Here is a 17764-nt window from a genome sequence, read left to right as displayed (position 1 = left end):
CTTATTTTCATAAACTTAATTTATTTGACCAGGCTTTATTCTTGGACATCGAAGTTATTTATATAGACTGTATGTCTTATATTGACACTTGATTTGCTTCGAAAGATCGAATTTAGAATATATGTCTGATTTGGTTGGGACTATATAATTTAGGGATAAGGAACTCACACTTAGCACAGCATTATGTTCGTCATTGCTTTAGCTAATAATTGAATCAGAATACATCAGTATTATGATCAGGTTTAATTAGTATATAATTAATTTTGAATATAATTTTATATAATATAAGAGTTTTTATGATTCTTATTCAAAATAAAAATATCTCAATTAAGAGTATTTAGGAAATAAAGCATCAACAAAACAAGTATGTTCTCAGCTACCATAATGCTATTAAGATTCCAACACTGATGAAGGCTGCTATTAAAGTGCATTTGCCACTCTCAGGGATAACACATGCAAAGAATCGAATGATATTTGCTGAAATAATTACTAGTAATCAATTGATTGATCATTGTTGTTATACTATCTCTTATTAAGCGTAACCTTCGAACACATTTTTTGTACTATTTCTATAGCAACATTCAAACAAAACTAGCAACTTGAATTCTAGATAATATATAATAGTCAGCAATGATCATGCCTCAGCCACTGGTCATATTACATTGATATCTCTACTATTTCCAATATCACATGATAATATGTACATGTTTCTCTTTAATTCAAACCCTATTTTGTTTTTGTGACAATACTTATCGCTAGATCAATCATAAGCAAAAGAAAATCCATGAGAAGGAGTGGGATTTGTTATAATGAAATGAAGGTAGGCATGGTTGTGACTTGAGTATCCATCATTAGACCTTTTTAAGACATAATTTCATAAGATGATGAACAGGTTAGCTTCGAATGCATTAATAAACACCCTGTATTATTGATAGGAAGATCTTCAGGACAAGGTAGACGCATTATAACTGCTTTACGAAAAATAATTCCTTACTATCAAGACATGGCCTAGACGTAGTCATGGCCAGTCGGTACCTTTGTTTATATTCCATATTAAATGTTAAGTCTGTATGTATGGCCTTTGTGCCACCTGGGAATCAAGGGAGAACAGTGCCAGTACATTGATTGGTCACCCAGGTTAAATAAGAATTAAGACACACTCAGGCTCGGGCCACTTACAAACTCGAATTAGTTGGCGACGTGATGTAATAATCGGATTAACTACCATAGCAATAGGTGGAAACAATTTTTGAATATACCAAGCTGCACTAGTACGTTCACTCGGTACCTATGCATTGAACCATATCATGCCGATCACTCGCACTTGTAAGATCTTTGAAATGAGCGGTATTGTATTCAATCTATGATTGCAGACATACACAAGTAATGAGTGCAACCTGCTTGTAATGCAGCGCGATTTATTAAAAATTGTTTTCACCTATGGTAGTTAATTACATCACTTCGCCAGCGAATTTCATCAAAACTTGGCCACTTTTGTTTGGAATTCATATATACACATTTTGTTATGTTCAAATCATGACTGAATCGTGATTGTGGTGATTTTACTCGTGATTGGCTACTACGTTTAATTGCAAAAAGATGTGTCGACATGTGAGAAGGAAATATTGTTTCTTTTTGAAAATATATACAATCCTGAAATATCACCTCGCAGCACAAATATATGTCTCAGCCCGAGATAATTCTGGCTTATACAGATCATCAATTTCTTGAACATTGTATATCATCCTGATCGACCCGAATTATTAAATAATGTGCTAAGAACGACAGAAGATAGGCTTTTAATGCAGTTATGCTTTAAATGTCAAAGAATACCTAGAATAACTTGGTCTATATTTTGGACCGACCTCAAAAATGCTGTACAAGATTTTTTTTTTTTTCTGTTAACCCCTCATTGATTAAGTCTCAGATATAAAGGGACAGTATCCTCTCCCTTTTGCCCATTCCTCCTGTAGTAAAGTAGTCTTCTTTTCTTGTCCTTTTATTTTTACCTTACAAAAGTAAAACCGATACTGCGAAATATAAATACAACACAAACTCAAGGTAATTCTAGTCTTATCTATTTATAAGAACCTTATCTGTGACGTGCCTGAATATAATATGAGATTAAAGTAGGTGACCCACAATGTTGTTAGTATGTTTGCTGTCTGCAATACAAATTACTCTCTATCTCGTAAATAAATGTGCACTTCAAATGGATTGGATCAACTACAATGCCAATACCATCTATCGATAACGACAAACCAAGTTGTTTGAGTCTTTTTTGGTCAATACAATCATTTTTGCTTTCCATTTTATTAAAAGCTCTTATTGAACGCTGTAGCTATTCTAAAGGAAACACAAGAAACCACATTACGCCGGAAAGCAACACAATCCGGCCCTGTATACTTCAAGTTTCACACTCCATATGCGCAAGATTTCCTGACTATACGATACCCAGGAGTATGCACACACTTGTATAGAACGACTTTTAATAACCGTATAATATTAAAGAGTCCGGCGGACATATCGCACAGACAGTAACCCATTAAAAGTAATTTGGCTGTCATTTATTTTGCACCGTGTGAATGTTAAAATGCCTTAATGTAGAGTGCGAGCCGAGCAATTCATATGTGAAGCGAGGATAAACTCAAGTGCCACTTATGTGATGCGTTTTAGATGTATGACTTACAGAGAAACAACCAGACGTTGAGAAGATGTGATCAACCGTACCAACAACATTGGATTAAGGTTTTGGGAGGTGTTTGAACTGCTTTTATCACATAAATTTATTTGAACAATAAACATTTGTGCTAATATTTGTAAATATGTTGGTATTATTGGAGGTGTGTGAGTGGATGTATGGGTTTGTGGGATATGGTTGTCAGGGCGGGATCTAAATTAAGTATCCATTGTCGCGTCGTGAGGGAATAGGATAACGGTTTGCCAGAACAGGTAGGCTACATTACTAGAAATTGTGTCATCTTATATATTTTGGTGTTATTATATTTTGTTTGTATCTTTAATAATGATTGATAAAACATTGTGTAAAATAGAAGTATCAAAATATTTTTTATTCTGGCAAGAGCTGCTGAGAGTGATGAAATGACATCACTTCAATATAATATTTCAAATTGTATTAGTTTTACTAGATCACTTGGCGTGGTAACAATAACATTCGTGACCCAGTTACAGACATTGAAGCATCAAATGTTAGATACATATTATTATATTGTCACATCGTCAAACAGAGAGAGTAAGAAAACGATAATAGAGTTGCAAATATCATATTCAGGTTTAGCTCTTATACGGTAGGCAAACAATCAGACGTTGAGTTGATAGGATCAACATTACAAACAACATTAGATGAATGCCCCGGATGAAGGCTTGGGAGAGGTATTTGAAATGCTTCACTCAAGCATTTTGCTTGACTACACCATTTTTACCTTTAATGAATCTCGCAGTAATCAATTTGGGAGAAAGTTGGACTTCCTGTGCCTAGACTATAATGAAAAACAGAGATAAAAAGACTAGTTCGCGTCTAAAAGTCTGACAAGTAGACAGAAAATGCTGTACTGCGCAGGTCGGCAACCAATTACAACGCGCCTTTGCCCTAACGTCAGACGCGATTTAGTCTTTTTATCTCCGTCTTTCATTATAAGTGTATCTGTGTTGTTGGGTGCCTTTGTTTGTACATTTTGAGGCTGTGGGTGTGTGGGCTATGGGGATGTACTTACTTGTATGACCTTGTATTTTTGTAGATGGCTCTGAATGCAAACGTTGAATTCAAGGACATAAGAAGTATTTCGGGTGTGTCTGGCTTTTAATGATACTTTAAAAAATGGTACCGATGTTGCTATAAGTGGTAAATAAATATTATTTGCATCCAATGATATATCTATAGTATAACGGTATTGCTAGAACTATAACGGTATTGCTAGAAGCAGTAGGCTACATGATTTTGTTATTCTAGAATAGAAGTACTAAGAGTGGTGAAATTATATCACTTTTTGGCGTGATAGCAACAAAACCAACAAACAGTCGTGATCTATTAATAGACAAGCAACCTTCAAATGTTAGTTACACATTGCCACATTGTCAAAAACAATAGAGTTTAAAATACACATCATGTTAAATTGCCATGTAGGGCAAGGACTTTTAAAGTGAAATCAAATCAAATAAGTCAAGCTTACGTACAGATCATTCTGAACATAGTAGATCAAGTAGTAGATCATACACCATATTTGACCGAATTGTTAAATTCAAATGTGCTATAAACGACTGAAGTTTTGCATTAAATGTCAAGGAATAACTTGGTCTATATTATTTTGATTGTTTTCGATGGACAAGATCAGCTTAAGTTTCTTAAGTGTTATGTCTATCAGTCCTGGTTCGTAAAAGGAAAGTGAATTATTTTTTTAAAAGTAATACGATACTGAAATGTCAGTTCATAACTTCACTTCTAATGGAAAACGTTCCCCCTCCCTTTTATTCATTCCTCCTGTCGCTTCTATGTATTGTGTCTTATTTCTTGTCCCTTGTTAGCTTTAGTAAAAAACAATACCGTACTGTGAAACATAAATTCAACAAATTTATAATAGCTCTTGTCATATCTATTTCTAAGTACCTTATCGGTTACTTAACTGAATATAATATGATATTAGAGTAAGTGACCCACAATGTTGTTAGTATTTTTACTGTCTGTGAGACAAATAACTCTCGCTGGTTAGTGATAACCAGACTAGACACATAAACATATGTGCACTTCAAATGTTGAATTTAACTGTAATGCCAAATCTCTCTAACGATGACGACAAACACATCATTCAAGTATTGTTTAGTCAATACAATCATTTTAGTTTCCCATTTCATTAAAAGCCCTTGTTGAACACTCTAGCTCTTCTAACGGAAACGAAAAACACAGTACGCCATATAGCAAAAAACTCCGGTCCCGTATACTTCAAGTTTCACTCTCCATGTGTGCAAGATTTCCTGACTATAAGATATCCAGGAGTATGCAAACACTTATGGAACGACTTTTAATAACCGTATAATACTAACGAGTCCGGCGGACATATCGTATAGACAGTAACCCATTTAAAGTAATTTGCCTGTCATTTATTTTGTGCCGTGCGAATGTTAAAATGCCTTGATGTAGAAATCGAGCCGAGCAATTCTCGCTATTCGCAATAAGGGCGCCGCCAGCGGTTTTCGATGTAATCGTGATGTATCATGGGAAAAGGTCGACATCAAGTCCGCGCAATACGAATATTACCATGCTATTACATAGGAACACGTGACAATATTTTTTAGTTTGTCAAAATAAAGGTGTTACACGCGAATCGATACTCAATAATACTTAATAATGTGATTTGAAATGTGCACAATTAATTTTTTCTCTATCGATTTGCGTGTAATACCGTTATATTGACAAACTAAAAAATATTGTCACGTGTTCCTATGTAATAGCATGGTAATATTCGTATTGCGCGGACTTGGATGTCGACCTTTTCCCATTATACATCACGATTTTCCCATGATACGTCACGATTACATCGCAAACCGCTGGCGGCGCCCTTATTGCGAATACCGAGAATTCGTATGAAGCGAGGATAAGTTCAAGTGCCAGTTTTGTGCTGTATTTTAGATGGGTGACTGACAGAAAGAAAATGAATATAGGCGGGAGAGAGTTACCAACAAACAGCCAGACGATGAGTTGATGTGATCAACGTTACAAACAACATCAGATTAAGGCTTTAGGGAGGTGTATATGAAATTATTCAATCACGCATTTTGCAATGTTTGTTGCTAATAATTCTTATATTTTGATGAATTGAAGAGTAATATGAAAGAAAGTGGTAATAATACCTAGACTAAGTATGTGTTTGTGTTATTGGGGTTTGCGTCAATCCCACATTTGCGTCAGTCACTTTTTAACAATTCAGGCCAATTGCCCCCCCCCGACATTTCAAGCCGGATTGGCGCTAATGGTTATTGGGTGGGGTTGTTTGTGTTTTTTGAGGGTGTAGTATGTGTGCGGTGTGTGCGGTAGGGGAGGGGATGGGGATGTATATACGTAAGTGTGTGACTATTATTTCTTTGTAGATGGCTCTGAGTACAAACGTTGACTACAAGTGCATTTTATTTTTTTCTGGCGCGGCAGGTTTTGCATGATAATTTCGTGATGTATTTACAGACAATCAAGCTTCAAGCTAGTTAGACACACATTGCCACATTGTCAAAAACAACTTCTACCAAACCTAATAAAATTGCAAATCTCGTGTCCAAATTTAGCTTTTGTACGAAAACGCAGACCATGCACATTCTCTCAACCTTTCAGACTGAAGGTCTGATATGTCGCCTCTATGTAAACCCTTCAAATTGGGCGTAACCAAGTAACGATTTGTCCTTCACTCTTTGTTCTTGGATGCATTTCATATTATTGGAAAGTAAAAAAAAAGCAATATACTAGCTAATTCAACGGCTCCATTTGTGGAAAATGTAAGATTAAAACGCGACAAAACGCGAGCATTGATTAATTTTACGAAACAGTGTAGGTCAGTAGATTAAGAAAATAACCAAGTTTTCCTATGAAGCAACCTAATGGAAACACAGCCTTGTGTTTAAAGGGCCCCAGATATCGATAATAACTTATGTAGGCTTCGTTAATGTTCTACGCTTGGTAGCTTTCAGCATGATGCTTACTAAGCCGCCTGTCGAGAAACCGGCCGAAGAGCAATCAGTCCCCTCTTGTGTCACAGGATCTATGCCAAGCTTCCCGTATCTGCACATTTAATAATATCACATCCTAAGAGACGCACATTACTATAAAACGGAGGTAGCAATAAAACATGCCGAAAGGCTAAGCCTTCATGTGACAAGCAAGATCGCAAGCCGAGCCAATTAAATACTCTGAAACAGGAAGCCATTCCGACTGATGCGCAAATGTAATGTGCCATTTCGCTTCAGAAAGTTGCAGTAATGCGGATGTTTACTTCTCTTTTTATTCAGAATGGCGGTCAAGTCTCTGATCTTCTTGGACGTCTTAGTCGTGCGTATGCTACCATCAAAGCAATTAACCATTGTCGTCACTTCCTGCTTTTTATTATTATATCTACGCATGTATGTGGCCTCAAATAGGTGATAGTTTGATGGATTATCTTCGAAACGTTTCAATTGAATTTTAACACCATCCTCAGTTGCCACAGGTAATCTATTGAGCTCTCTATTGACAATAGAACTACTCAACTGCCTGAAACGGTGACACGGTACTCTGAAAGGTAATCCAGTTCAAACAGTAATTGGTTTAGATACACGGGGATCGGAGACACCACCCCATACTTTTTTGACGAAATGGACAGTGTATGCACTAAACCTCCTCCTCCATATTTCCCAAATTAACTCCATATTCAGCAGCCTAGCCAGCCTTGGGGGGTGTGTGTGGGGTGGGGGAGGTGTATGTGGGCGGTGGCAAATTTTCGTCCCAATTTGTCAATGTTTCATTCCGTTTTTAGTCATTTTAATGACATTACTCTTTGTCGTCACCATTTTAATGCATACTTTATATCCACATGATCAAATCCGGATAAACCTAGTACCTGTGAGGACACATTATGGCTGACGACACAGGTCTAATTCAACATTGATTCGGATTAAAGCACATCGAGCAGAATCGGTAGATGGCACAAAATAAGTTGATACACTGCAATGTAAACTAATTGTGATTGGTTGTATTATTACAACAACGCTCTCAGGATATTAAGTTGAACCAATTACAGTCAATGAGAAGGTTGCGGCTTTTTTCACATCTCTAAGATAAGATGCTCTGTTTTTCATTAAACGCTATGTAGCTAACATCTTAATATTCACTGATATTAGGTACGCTAACATGTCACAATATATTATAACACGGATAGTTACCGGAGCTACTTGGAAGGCGCGAATAGCCTGATTGTACTTCTGACTACAACTTCACACATTTTGAAAGGTTAATGTGTCACTGATGAACATGTATATCCAGGTTGTTGCTGGGTTGTCAATGTCATATGTATTAAAATACCAGTATGAAGTATGTTATGTTTTGCTAACAAAATCAATATATTTGTATTTTACTTTTACTCAGGGATACAGGGCTTTATAATAGGGCGGGTTGATTTCTAATAAATTGGTAAATGAGAAAATACACGATTCATATGTTGTTAATTTACATTAGGGTACCTTTGGTGGTATCTCTCTTTAACCATATAAAATGACTAACGAACTTATTGGTTATAATCTGCCCTCCACAGGGCAACGAATCATGATCAACTGAATTAAGTCAACCTAATCAAAGTTTATTTGGTTCTTTTCGCCAGTCTGATTGGACCCATTTTAACAGGACGGAGGCCGTAAACTCTCAAAAGTTAAAGATTAAGATTATCTGCTTGAAAGATCGGGGACGCCATCAACGTCCAGAATTGATAGTTAATCAACTAGTTAACATTGAGCTATTGACGGAAAAAGGCACATTATTGGCTATGTTGACGTCAGCGTTGTAAACTTGATTTATATCCAACACATTTTCCAGATGAACGGCAACCATAGACGGATACAGGGCGTTGGTCCGACACGCCGCTAGTCCGACACACCACTAGTCCGAATCTGAAATGCACTGCACCAGTCCGACACGCCGCTAGTCCGAATCTAAAATACACTCTGCCAGTCCGACACGCCGCTAGTTGGAATCTGAAAAACACTGCGCTAGTCCGAATCTGAAAAACACTCCTTCAGTCCGACACTGCGGTAGTCCGAATCATTATTCAGATTTCAGATTCGGACTAGTGCAGTGTTTCTCAGATTCGGACTAGCGTTGTGGCTTTCAGTTTTGGACTAGCGCTATGGTTTACAGTTTAGGACTACCGCCGTTATTTTCAGATTCGGACTAACGCAGTGTCGGACTGAAGAAGTGTTTTCTAGATTCGGACTAGCGGCGTGTCGGACTGCTACAGTGATTTTCATTTTCGGATTAGCGCATGCTTTATTTCGGACTTGGGCAGTGTTTTCGGACTGACGCACCCCTAAGTATAGGGAATTTGTGTAGTCGGACTAGCGGCGTATCGGACTGAGCGATGGACCCCATTCTGTTGTTACATTAATACAACCAACGATTTCAGACATCGCACATGTAAATGACGTAGCCAAAGGGGTGAGGGCAGGGCGGTGGCCCCCCATAAATCATGGACAGTAGGTACATTACAGCGTCAGTCAGCAAACCTAGTTACACCACTAATACATATTTGATTCACTTCTTACTTAACATTGTAGCAACTTCATTTACATAACATAAAAACATGTGCAAATTTTTACTCGCAATTCTTTACTCTCCAGATATTACACTTTTATGCTTAAAAATAAAGTATACACTACATTTTTATCTGTCTCTGTCTGTTTATATTTTTATTGCTTTCTGTTGTTAAGGATATTATATATAACTGCGAGAACCTACTAAAACATACCCGTCTATTACCGAGGCACCATATTTACGATATATATTATGTTACTTTAACTCATATTTAATTAGCAGGCTCTCATAACAGGTGCCAATTGTCTCTTTCTTTCTCAACGTCAAATCTGCGCAAAGAGTGGTTCATTTAACAACCATAAATTTGTAATCAAAAAAGATAACACTATTTTTGTACAAAGCAATAAAATTACGATTTCAGAGAGAAAAATATTAATATCCTGTTGTGATGTTACACACTGTATTCTCGCTGAAAACACATCTATTAAACTCTTACATTTGAAGACAGAATATTACAGGAAATTCACAAATACAGATGGGTTTTGAGTCAATTTTCTCGTGTAATCCAATTTCATATCTTTTCTTTACATGTGTGTACAATGTGTGTGAAGACAAGATACTTAAAATGCCACGTCATTGGTCTTTAATGAAAATTGATAAATGTGACGTACTTTCCAATAGTTTTATCCTATAAACCTGCTTATTTGAGTTGATGAGCTTATTGAATTTCTGTAATGTCATAATAAAATTGTCACTCTTTACATAATATATCATCATGGTTATTAAGCTTTAATAACTTACTTTGGTTGATTGTTCTGTTCGTATTTATTTGAAGACATTTGACGTATTTTGGTCAGTTTTGCCCTATAAACATATTTATTTGATTTGTCTGATGAGCTTATTGATTTTCTGTATATTTTATGATACAATTCCCACTCTTAATATTTTATTACGCTTTACTTATTTTGGCTGGATGTTCTGTTCGTATTATTTGAAGAGATTTGACCTATTTTGGCCAGTTTTATCCTATAAACATGTTTATTTGATTTGTCTGATGAAGTATTGATTTTCTGTATATTTCATGATAAAATGATCACTCTCCTTATTTTGATAAGCTTAATTTATTTGACCAGGCTTTATTCTTGGACATAGTATTTGAATAGACTGTATGCCTTGTATTGACATTTCTTGATCAAAGTATGAAAGCACATTTGCTTCGCGGATCGACTATTCTATGTGTGATTTGGTTGGGACTAATGTAATTTAGGGATAGTGAACTCACACTTAGCATTGCATTAGGTTCGTCATTGCGTTAGCTACTAATTGAACCAGGCCAAAATACATTTTAAATAATTTTGAATATAATTTCTAAAAACGGCGCTATTATTATTGTTAGACTAAAAATAAACCAACTATTAGGATTTAGGAAATAAATCATCAACAAAACAAGCATGTTCTCAACTACCATAATGCTATGAAGATTCCAACACTGATGAAGGCTCATATTAATGTGCGTTTGCCACTCTCATACATTAATTAATTAATTTGATCATGTTGTTTATTATCTCTTATTATGTGTAACCTTCGAACAAATTGTTTTTGTACTATTACTGTAACAACTTGAATTTGAATATACAATAGTCAGCAATGATCATGCCTCAGCCACTGGTCATATTACATTGGTGTCTCTACTATTTCCAATATCACATGATAATATGTACATGTTTCTCTTTAATTCAAATCCTATTTTGTTTCGTGACAATACTTATCGCTAGATCAATCATAAGCAAAAGAAAATCCATGAGAAGGAGTGGGATTTGTTATAATGAAATGAAGGTAAACATGGTAGTGACTTGAGTATCCATCATTAGACCTTTTAAAGATATAATCTCATAAGATGATGAACAGGTTAGCTTCCAGTGCATTAATAACCACCTGTATTATTGATAGGGAGATCTTCAGGACAAGGTAGACGCATTATAACTGCTTCACGAAAAACAATTCATTACTATCAAGACATGGCTTAGACTTAGTCATGACCAGTCGGTACCTGCCAAGAATTAAGACACTGTCAGGCCCGGGAAACTTACAAACTCGAATGAAAACTTGCCTACTTTTGTTTGGAATTCATACACATTTGGTCATGTTCAAATCATGACTGAATCGTGACTATGGTAATTGTACTCGTGATTTGCCCATTTATGAAGAGATCTACGTTGAAATGCAATGCAATGCAATGTGTCGACATGTGAGAAGGAAATATTGTTTCTTTTTGAAAATATATACAATCCTGAAATATCACCTCGCAGCACAAATATATGTCTCAGCCCGTGATAATTCTGGCTTATACAGATCGTCAATTTCTTGAACATTGTATATCAGTTTTCATGCGTACATACATCCCGATCTACCCGAATTATTAAATTTAAGAACGACAGAAGATAGGCTTTAAATGCAGTTATGCTTTAAATGTCAAAGAATAACTAGAATAACTTGGTCTATATTTTGGATCGACTTCAAAATGCTGTACAAGATTAAGTTTAAGTTTTTTTCTGTCAACCCCTCAGTGATTAAGTCTCAGATATAAAGGGACAGGTTCCTCTCCCTTTTGCCCATTCCTCCTGTAGAGAAGTAGTCCTCTTTTCTTGTCCTTTTATTTTTACCTTACAAAAGTAAAACCGATACTGCGAAATATAAATACAACACAAACTCAAGGTAATTCTAGTCTTATCTATTTTTTTATAAGAACCTTATCTGTGACGCGTCTGAATATAATATGAGATTAGAGTAGGTGACCCACAATGTTGTTAGTATGTTTGCTGTCTGCAATACAACTTACTCTCTATCTCGTAAATAAATGTGCACTTCAAATGGATTGGATTCAACTACATTGTCAATTCCATCTATCGATAACGACAAACCAAGCCATTTAAGTCTGTTTTGGTCAATACAATCATTTTTGCTTTCCATTTTATTAAATGTCCTTATTGAGCACTGTAGCTTTTCTAAAGGAAACACAATAAACCACAGTATGCCGGAAAGCAACAAAATCCGGCCATATACTAGTATACTTCAAGTTTCACTCTCCATGTGTGCAAGATTTCCTGGCTATATAAGATACCCAGGAGTATGCACACACTTGTATAGAACGACTTTTAATAACCGTATAATATTAACGAGTCCGGCGGACATATCTACAGACAGTACCCCATTTAAAGTAATTTGGCTGTCATTTATTTTGTACCGTGTGAATGTTACAATGCCTTGATGTAGAAATCGAGACGAGCAATTCGCATGAAGCGAGTAATAAGTTCAAGTGCCAGTTTGGTGCTGTATTTTAGATGGGTGAGACAAAATGAATATAAGTGGGAGAGAGTTGCCAACAAACAGCCAGACGATGAGTTGATGTGATCAACGTTACAAACAACATCAGAAGGCTTGGAGGAGCTGTATATGAACTGCTTTAGTCACGCATTTTGCAATGTTTGTTGCTAATAAAATGTATATTTCGATGTATTTACTTGTAATCTGAGAGAAAGTGGTACTTGTGCCTAAACTAATCGTGTGTTTGTGTTATTGGCATTTGCGTCAGCCACTTTTTGACAATTTAGGCAAATTCCCCCCTCCCCCCACGTTTCAAGCCAGATTGGCGCTAATGGTTATTGGGTGCGTTTGTTTGTGCTTTTCGAGGGGATGTGTGTGGGGTGTGTGACTATTATTTCTTTGTAGATGGCTCCGAGTACGTACAAACGTTGACTACAAGTGCATTATGATTTTTGTTCTGGTGCGTCTGTTTTTTTATGATAATTTGAAAATAGAACAGGAACTCTACGATGATATTGCTGTAAGTGATAAATAAATTATACATAAAAATATGTTGCTTCTGGATTATTAAGAGTAACTAAATAAAGCATCCCTTGTAGCGTTGTAACGATATATCTATAGTATAACGGTATTGCTAGAAGCGGTAGGTTACATGTTTTATTATTCTAGATGGAATGACTAGAGGTAGTAAAATTACATCACTTGTTGGCGAGATAGTAACGAAGGCAACAGTGTAGGCGTCACCTATTTACAGACAATCGAACATCAACAGTTAGATACACATTGCCATATTTTCAAGAACAATAGGGAAAATAAGAAAACATACATACAATTTCTATCAAAACAGAGCGTTGGTTCCACACGCCGCTAGTCCGACACGCAGCACACCGACATCGCCTGGCTAATAATTACTTTGTCAGCAGAGATACTAAAATAAATACCCGGGATCGATACACGTGAATTTGCTATACACGAGTTTGATATGCGAAAAAAATCTTTGGATACCGGGATAGAAAATGATGAATATCTCCCGTAAATAATTTCGTATAAAGAAACCAGATGTGGTTCCTTGCACATGAATATATATTTTGAACAGATATGATAGTCGTTAGCTTGCGTCTTGAGACAGTAGCTTGCGTATTGAGTCAACAACTGACAATATTGCTGATTTATATGTGCCGAATTATATAGCGCAGTGTATAGGCCAATCGTGGAAGTAGTCTAAAAGAATATGAACTATGGCGTACTATGCTCGACTGACACACAGCGAGGTCAGTCACCGAGCTAATCGGGGCTATTGTCAGTAGCCTTAGTCAGATGTCCTTCGGCCCATTATGCGACTCAAAACTATTAAACAGGTTGATACAAAATGGCCATGCGTGGCGGTGGATTCAACCTACCATGGCGATTTCTGCCATGAAGATATCGGGGCGATGACACTGTGCGCAGCTAGTCCGAATCTGAAATGCACTGCACCAGTCAGACACGCCGCTAGCTCGAATCTAAAATACACTCTGCCAGTCCGACACGCCGCTACTCCGAATATGAAAAACACTGCGCTAGTCCGAAACTGAAAACCATTGCGCTAGTCAGAATCGGGAAAACACTCCTTTAGTCCGTCACTGCGCTTTTTCAGATTCCAACTAGCGCAGTGTTTTTCAGATTCGGACTAGCGCATTGTCGGACTGAAAAAGTGTTTTCCAGATACGGACTTGCCCAGTGTATTTCGGATTCGGACTAGCGGGGTGTCGGATTGAAGAAGTGCTTTCAGATTCGGACTAGCGGCGTGACTGTTGCAGTGGTTTTCATTTTCGGACTAGCGCATGCTTTTTTCGGACTAGCGCAATGTTTTCACTTTCCGTCTGACGTACCCCTAAGTATAGGGAATTTGTGTAGTCGGACTAAGCGGTGCACCCCATTCTTTTGTCACATTTGTCATAACATACAGCCAACGATTTCAGGCATTGTACATGTAAGTGACGTAGCCAAGGGGGTTAGGGCAGGGTGGTGGCCCCCAGAAATCATGGACCGTGGGTACATTACAGTTACGCTACTGATACATATTTGATTCACTTCTTACGTTCAATTTGGAAATTCCATTTACATAACATAATAACATGTACAATGATTACTCTCAATTCTTTACTCTCCAGATACCACACTTTTATGCTTAAAAATAAAGCATACACTACATTTCTATCTGTCTATGTCTTCAGGCAAGACGCATATTTATATTTTTATTGTTTTCTGTTGTTAACGATATTATATATAACTGCGAGAACCTACTAAAGCATACCCGTCTATTGCCGAGGCACCATATTTACGATATATATTATGTTACTTTAACTCATATTTAATTAGCATGCTCTCATAACAGGTGCCAATTGTCTCTTTCTTTCTCAACGTCAACTCTGCGCAAGAGTCAGTGGTTCATTTAACAACCATAAATTTGTAATCAAAAAAGATTACACTATTTTTTGTGCAAAGCAATAAAATTACGATTTCAGAGAGAAAAATATTAATATCCTGTTGTGATGTTACACACTGTATTCTCGCTGAAAACACATCTATTAAACTCTTACATTTGAAGACAGAATATTACAGGAAATCCACAAATACAGATTGGTTTTGAGTCAATTTTCTCGCGTAATCCAATTTCATATCTTTTCTTTACGTGTGTGTATAATGTGCGTGAAGACAAGATATTTAAAATGCCACGTCATTGGTCTTTAATGAAAATTGATAACATATGACGTACTTTTCCTAGTTTTATCATAATTATGAACCTGCTTAGTTGAATTGCCTGATGAGCTTGTTGAATTTCTGCATATTTCATAATAAAATTGTCGCTCTTTACATAATTTATATCATCATGATTATTAAGCTTAACTTACTTTGGTTGGATGTTCTGTTCGTATTTATTTGAAGACATTTGACGTATTTTGGCCAGTTTTGCCCTATAAACATATTTATGTGATTTGTCTGATGAGCTTATTGATTTCTGTATATTTCATGATACAATTGTAATTCTTCATTACGTTTTGTTACCTGGAGAGATTTGATCATGTCTCACCTCCTTTTTCAACCAAATCGACGGTAATAACTCTGGTAGTAATGGATCAATATTAACCACAAATTGCCTCAGGCAAAACGCACATCCTGGGAACTAAATACATTAACCCATAATGTGCCATATACTGCCTCTAGCTATAATGACAGCCTGGTGATGTGGTCAACTCATTGACAGATATCAATCTCAGGAGGGAATTCAATTTTGATCAATTCACTTCAGGTAGTGAAACGTAATGTGCCCTATAAAAATATTTATTTGATTTGTCTGATGAGCTTCTTGATTTTCTGTATATTTCATGATACAATTGCCACTCTTAATATTTTATTAAGCTTAACTTATTTTGACTGGATGTCAATGTTTGTATTATTTGAAGAGATTTGACCTATTTTGGCCAGTTTTATCCTATAAACATGTTTATTTGATTTGTCTGATGAGCTTCTTGATTTTCTGTATATTTCATGATAAAATTGCCACTCTTAATATTTTATTAAGCTTTACTTATTTTGGCTGGATGTTCTGTTCGTATTATTTGAAGAGATTTGACGTATTTTGGCCAGTTTTATCCTATAAACATGTTTATTTGATTTGTCTGATGAAGTATTGATTTTCTGTATATTTCATGATAAAATTGCCACTCTTAATATTTTATTAAGCTTTACTTATTTTGACTGGATGTCAATGTTCGTATTATTTGAAGAGATTTGACCTATTTTGGCCAGTTTTGTCATATAAACATGTTTATTTGATTTGTCTGATGAAGTATTGGTTTTCTGTATATTTCATGATACAATTGCCACTCTTAATATTTTATTAAGTTTTACTTATTTTGGCTGGATGTTCTGTTCGTATTATTTGTAGAGATTTGACCTATTTTGGCCAGTTTTATCTTATAAACATGTTTATTTGATTTGTCTGATGAGGTATTGATTTTCTGTGTATTTCATAATAAAATGATCACTCTCCTTATTTGCATAAGCTTAATTTATTTGACCAGGCTTTATTCTTGGACATAGTTATTTGAATAGACTGTATGCCTTGTATTGACATTTCTTTCTTATTTCAAAGTATTAAGCACATTTGCTTCGCGGATCGACTATCCTATAATGTGTGATTTGGTTGGGACAAATGTAATTTAGGGATAGGGAACTCACACTTAGCATTGCATTAGGTCCGTCATTGCGTTAGCTAATAATTGAACCAGGCCAAAATACATCAGTATCCTGATCAGGTTTAATTAACTCATTATTTTGGACATGTTACTGTTTAATTAATTTTGAATATAATTTCTAAAAACGGCGCTTTTATGTTATTCAAAGTAAAAATAAACCAATTAATAGGATTTAAGAAATAAAGCATCAACAAAACAAGCATGTTCTCAACTACCATAATGCTATGAAGATTCCAACACTGATGAAGGCGCTATTAAAGTGCCTTTGCGAGTCTCAGGGATAACACACAGGACAGTACGTTAGTCCGACACGCCGCTAGTCCGACACTCCGCTAATCCGATACGCCGCTAGTCCGAATCTGAAATGCACTATACCAGTCCGACACGCCGCTACTCCGAAAATGAAAAACACTGCGCTAGTACGAAACTAAAAACCACTGCGCTAGTCCGAATTTGGAAAACACTCCTCCAGTCCGACACTGCGCTAGTCCAAATCTAAAAACACTGCGCTAGTCCGAAACTGAAAATCATTGCGCTAGTCCGAATTTGAAAACCCTGCGTTGGGTCCGAATCTGAATGTGGGAAACTCTGCGCTAGTCCGATATGCGCAGTGTTTTTCAAATTCGGACTAGCGCAATGTTTTTTCAGATTCGGCCTAGCGCTGTGATATTTAGTTTCGGACTAGCGCTATGGTTTTCAGTTTTGGACTAGCGCAGTGTCGGACTGAAGAAGTGTTTTCCAGATTCGACTAGCGCAGTCTATTTCAGCTTCGGACTAGCGGCGTGTCGGACGGTTGCAGTTTTCATTTTCGGACTAGCGCATGCTTTTATTCGGACTAGCGCAGTGTTTTTCATTTTCAGACTGACGAATCCCTAAGTATAGGAAATTTGTGTATTTGGACTAGCGGCGTGTCGGACTAGCG

The sequence above is a fragment of the Amphiura filiformis genome, chromosome 16 (assembly GCF_039555335.1).
Source record: "Amphiura filiformis chromosome 16, Afil_fr2py, whole genome shotgun sequence".
In the NCBI taxonomy this organism is placed as follows: domain Eukaryota; kingdom Metazoa; phylum Echinodermata; class Ophiuroidea; order Amphilepidida; family Amphiuridae; genus Amphiura; species Amphiura filiformis.
The sequence above is the reverse complement of the archived record's forward strand: the minus strand, read 5'-3'. Positions refer to the sequence as shown.